This window comes from Coregonus lavaretus (assembly GCF_964263955.1).
Source record: "Coregonus lavaretus genome assembly, chromosome: 19".
Classification (NCBI taxonomy): Eukaryota; Metazoa; Chordata; class Actinopteri; order Salmoniformes; family Salmonidae; genus Coregonus; species Coregonus lavaretus.
Genome location: NC_140006.1, coordinates 16,752,907 through 16,758,906, shown reverse-complemented (window position 1 = coordinate 16,758,906; position 6,000 = coordinate 16,752,907). Strand labels below are relative to the sequence as shown.

At 39.1% G+C, this 6,000-nt stretch overlaps 1 protein-coding gene across 2 annotated transcripts in view; it reads left to right on the top strand.

The window, feature by feature from the left end:
• Nucleotides 1-995: 995 nt before the first annotated feature.
• The window catches only part of greb1l (GREB1 like retinoic acid receptor coactivator), a 96,544-nt gene continuing 91,539 nt past the window's right edge, over nt 996-6,000 (top strand). Inside the window, exon 1 of one of the 2 annotated variants that reach the window (XM_084183516.1) lies at nt 996-1,084. The gene's annotated coding sequence lies outside the window, so the exon portion shown is untranslated. The remainder of the gene's footprint in view (nt 1,085-6,000) is intronic. The other variant, XM_084183518.1, reaches the window with a different exon arrangement.

The window sequence follows — 6,000 nt, the reverse complement described above, 5'->3', positions numbered from 1 at the left end:
TCCCCAACAATTTTTTTTAGTTCTCCCTACCAAGATGTACATGCTAAAATCGCCACTGCTCTATTAAAATATTACAAAGAATTGTCAGTTACCTTACAAAGGCAGATCATGTAGTGATTGACAAGCAAACGGTTTTTCTGCATTTCAGCCTAGGCTACCAGCATTTTTTTTCCAACAGAGGGAGATGTTCTCAAGGTTTTAGACAGTCAAACCCCATGGGAGGAGCTGATGAACAACTTGTATCATAATGACTGCAGGAACCATTATTTTAAGCCTTGTTGAGAATGTGAAGCATATCGCTACATGCAACGACTAAATGAGAAACGCGTGCGTGCGTGCAACATATAAAGATAGGCCTTTTCTGTGGTTCAAGTTTCCATGGTGTTGTAGTTTTTATTTTGAAGGCTATAGTTTGTTTAGCCTACTTATGTAGGTCTATGCCTAATGCAATTCATAGCCTGTTGTGTGAGTCCTAAATATGAAATAAATCAAACTAAACCAAAATGAAATTGAGTAATTTGTCAATCGAATTTAAGTCTTATAGATGAAAAACGCTAAGTATGATAACTTATTTATTATTATTTAAAGATAGACTATAGCCTACTATTTTATTTATTGAATGACCGTAGGCTACAATAAACTTTTTAGGGGTTGAAAATATAGCCTAGGCCTAGCTTTAGCGTATGCCTAATGAGTTATAGATGTATTCTAAATGTATATCTTTAAAAACGAGTAATGATGAGGAACCACGGTCTAGTCCTGAAAATGCGTAAATCCTATTTTTCACTGAACTGGATTGCTTCTCTTGTGCGCATTTTAGGCATAGGCAAATAGGCTACAATAACTGCGCGTCAGTTATGCACGTTCTGCACTCTGTTTTTATTATGTACTGTTCATTAGAAAAACTGTATGTCCAACCAATTTCCCCACTAAAGGCAAACGGTAGCCTACACACAGTAATTCCTTGACGTCACTTGGAGGCTGTGGCTCTGAGTGCTCAGAGGATTGTCAGGAACAGCGAGAGCGAAAGATTCTGTGTGCGTGATGGACATTTAAATCTCAACTCATCTGAAATTGCAAATTGGTACGTTTTTTTTTCCTTCCAATGATTGATATAGGCCTATAACGTGTTTTACAGCTGGTTATGCTTTGCATTTTATCTTGCTGTCAGTGCGTGTTGCAAAGGTCTCCTTCCTTTTGAACACATTAGCAGAGGTTGTGTTGCAGGTGATGGGTCGAGTTGAGACTGAGAGACTCTATATTCAATCCAGCTCTATATTGCATTAGATTTATATAAGAAAGATGTTCTGTCTAATATATATTTTCTCAGATATAATACTATGATGCCACATTGTCTCTTTTCTCAGTCTCTCTTACACTAAGAACGTTGATAGAAATGTAGGCTAATAAGCTGAGTTCATAGCCTAAATAGCCTACATTTTGTTCCTACAATTTATTTTGTGAAATTATTAATGTATTTTTGTTTTGTTTTATTCTCATGTTGCTCTCAAACTCATGATGCACTTAAAAAAGGCATGATAGGCTACTCTACCTCTGTGGATGTTGTAATTTTTTTACCTTGTAATGCCCAGAATAGTCAATGTTATTGTCACAATCATATTTAAAAACTTTTGGAATTGTACTGTATAATGCTGAATTTACGTAATTCCAGTGGTCATATTGAAATGTTTTCCACCAATAATTTTCTAAGACGTTTTTGAACAGAACAGGTATGAACTGTTGAGTATCACAGTTGATATATGCCCACAACAATTAAAGGTGATATTGGATGAAGACCAGTCAAAACGTTGTCTATATAGTAATATCCCACTAGGGACTATAGATTGCATTTTTGCTGACTTGTCTTTTTCTTGTATGTTAAGGTAGATAATGAGATGAGTCATATCAGATGAGAGTGACCAGAAGATGTGGTGTGTGAGCTATTACTGTAATTACTACCTTTACAAACCTGTCTGTCCAGACCAGATCCCAATCTACAGTACTGTCCCCCATGTTTCATGTCCTAGAGGTTAACTGCATTCCGCCTGTCTCAACTAAACCTCATCTTTACCCCCCCCTCCTCCTCCCAATTTCTGGTTGGATTCTCTGGCGGTTACATGACACACACTGTAGAACCAAGGACAAATGCCTTTCTTTTTGACAGAAGGTCCTAAAAGGTCTTGCATTTGAAAATGAAACAGAAAGTACTTATTCACAAATTGGGACTGCTAGCTAATAATACTGTGTTGTTGTCGGTCACCAAACTGCTTTGTATTTTATGTATGACTGCAGCCTTGGATGACTATGTATAGTCGTGATCAAAAGTTTTGAGAATGACACAAGTGTTGGTCTTCACAAAGTTTGCTGCTTCAGTGTTTTTAGATATTTTTGTCAGATGTTACTATGGTATACTGAAGTATAATTACAAGCATTCCATAAGTGTCAAAGGCTTTTATTGACAATTACATTAAGTTTATGCAAAGAGTCAATATTTGCAGTGTTGACCCTTCTTTTTCAAGACCTCTGCAATCCGCCCTGGCATGCTGTCAATTAACTTCTGGGCCACATCCTGACTGATGGCAGCCCACTCTTGCATAATCAATGCTTGGAGTTTGTCAGAATTTGTGGGTTTTTGTTTGTCCACCCGCCTCTTGAGGATTGACCACAAGTTCTCAATGGGATTAAGGTCTGGGGAGTTTCCTGGCCATGGACCCAAAATGTCGATGTTTTGTTCCCCGAGCCACTTAGTTATCACTTTTGCCTTATGGCAAGGTGCTCCATCATGCTGGAAAAGGCTTTGTTCGTCACCAAACTGTTCTTGGATGGTTGGGAGAAGTTGCTCTCGGAGGATGTGTTGGTACCATTCTTTATTCATGGCTGTGTTCTTAGGCAAAATTGTGAGTGAGCCCACTCCCTTGGCTGAGAAGCAACCCCACACATGAATGGTCTCAGGATGCTTTACTGTTGGCATGACACAGGACTGATGTTAGCGCTCACCTTGTCTTCTCCGGACAAGCTTTTTTCCGGATGCCCCAAACAATCGGAAAGGGGATTCATCAGAGAAAATGACTTTACCCCAGTCCTCAGCGGTCCAATCCCTGTACCTTTTGCAGAATATCAGTCTGTCCCTGATGTTTTTCCTGGAGAGAAGTGGCTTCCTCGCTTCCCTTCTTGACACCAGGCCTTCCTCCAAAAGTCTTCGCCTCACTGTGCGTGTAGATGCACTCACACCTGCCTGCTGCCATTCCTGAGCAAGCTCTGCACTGGTGGTGCCCCGATCCCGCAGCTGAATCAACTTTAGGAGACGGTCCTGGCGCTTGCTGGACTTTCTTGGGCACCCTGACGCCTTCTTCACAACAATTGAACCTCTCTCCTTGAAGTTCTTGATGATCCGATAAATGGTTGATTTAGGTGCAATCTTACTAGCAGCAATATCCTTGTCTGTGAAGCCCTTTTTGTGCAAAGCAATGATGACGGCACGTGTTTCCTTGCAGGTAACCATGGTTAACAGAGGAAGAACAATGATTTCAAGCACCGCCCTCCTTTTAAAGCTTCCAGTCTGTTATTCTAACTCAATCAACATGACAGAGTGATCTCCAGCCTTGTCCTTGTCAACACTCTCACCTGTGTTAACGAGAGAATCACTGACATGATGTCAGCTGGTCCTTTTGTGGCAGGGCTGAAATGCAGTGGAAATGTTTTTTGGGGATTACAGTTCATTTTCATGGCAAAGAGGGGCTTTGCAATTAATTGCAATTCATCTGATCACTCTTCATAACATTCTGGAGTATATGCAAATTGCCATCATAAAAACTGAGGCAGCAGACTTTGTGAAAATTTATATTTGTGTCATTCTCAAAACTTTTGACCACGACTGTAGTTGTAGACAGGTAAATTCATTTGAATTCAATAACTTTCTGACAGCATCCCTTTTGATTTTAAACTAAACTTTCCGTACATGTTTGCCCATGGAAGAAGTGATCAGAAAGTGACTTTTTGGACCTAAATGCATTAAATAAATACATAAATAAATACATTCAGGAGATAAAGGTGCTCAAAGTTGACCCATTTTGCATAACCCACCATACCATAACACATCCATTTCTTTGTCACTGGAAAAGATAAACAGTGTGTTTGATATAATTTAAAAGCTTCCAAACGGTGTTGTCAAATTATTTAATAATTTATTTAATATAAAAATAAAATAACTATGTACTTTTTAAACCTTTAACATCAATTATTTCATATTCACATATGTTGTAGCTTAGACCCTATTTCACATCATCTGAGGTTTTTGTGTTGTGCCGTCCATCGGTTGAGACACAATATGCTATTGAATACAGAATGGGTGTAATTTCAATCATAGAAATAGAATTCTTAGAATCACTTGAGACCATTGCAATTTAGCTGGTACACCATTTAAATGTAATAAAAATTTTACCACCCACTGTCGAACGCCAACGTAAATGGCCATGTCTGTTTTATTATCTATATTTCTATGATTTCAATAGGTTTCCTATGGATGATTGACAGTATAATTTAAAACAACAGATATTCCTATTCAAGTCTACATTATTTGATGTGTGGACCTCCAACCATCTTTGTGGTACCATTTGAAAGTAGAAATTTCAATTTTAGTGCAATTTTCTTTACATTTATCAGCCAAAACACGACACCCACCCTGTAGGCCTATTCAAGAGCATGCTATGTCTCAACCGATGGGGGGCACAACACAAAAACCTTAAGTGATGTAAAATAGGGTCTAAGCTATACATATGTGAATCTGAAAAGAAATCGGGAGTTTCCGTTTAAAAAAATATATACACTACTCATTTAGAACACCTACTCATTCAAGGGTTTTTCTTTATTTTTACTATTCTCTACATTGTAGAATAATAGTGAAGACATAAAAACTATGAAATAACACATATGGAATCATGTAGTAACCAAAAAAGTGTTAAACAAATGAGGACCGCCACAGGAATGGAAGACCCAGAGTTACCTCTGCTGCAGAGGATAAGTTCATTAGAGTTACCAGCCTCAGAAATTGCAGCCCAAATAAATGCTTCACAGAGTTCAAGTCACAGACACATCTCAACATGAACTGTTCAGAGGAGACTGCATGAATCAGGCCTTCATGGTCGAATTGCTGCAAAGAAAGCACTACTAAAGGACACCAATAAGAAGAAGAAGAGACTTGCTTGGGCCAAGAAACATGATCAATGGACATTAGACCGGTGGACATTTGTCCTTTGATCTGGAGTCCAAATTTGAGATTTTTGGTTCCAACCGCCGTGTCTTTGTGAGACGCGGTGTGGGTGAACGGATGATCTCTGCATGTGTATTTCCCACCGTAAAGCATGGAGGAGGAGGTGTTATGGTGTGGGGGTGCCTTGCTGGTGACACTGTCTGTGATTTATTTAGAATTCAAGGCACACTTAACCAGCATGGCTACCACAGCATTCTGCAGCGATACGCCATCCCATCTGGTTTGGGCTTAGTGGGACTATCATTTGTTTTTCAACAGGACAATGACCCAACACACCTCCAGGCTGTGTAAGGGCTATTTTACTAAGAAGGAGAGTGATGGAGTGCTGCATCAGATGACCTGGCCTCCGCAATCCCCCGACCTCTACCAAATTGAAATGGTTTGGGATGAGTCGGACCGCAGAGTGAAAGAAAAGCGGCCAACAAGTGCTCAGCATATGTGGGAACTCCTTCAAGACTGTTGGAAAAGCATTCCAGGTGAAGCTGGTTGAGAGAATGCCAAGAGTATGCAAAGCTGTCTTCAAGGCAAAGGGTGGCTATTTGAAGAATCTCAAATATAAAATATTAGAATTGTTTAACACTTTTTAGTTTTTTACATGATTCCATACGTGTTATTTCATAGTTTTGATGTCGTCACTATTATTCTACAATGTAGAAAATAGTAAAAGAAAAGAAAAACCCTTGAATAAGTAGGTTTTCTAAAACTTTTGACCAGTAGTGTATATCTATTTT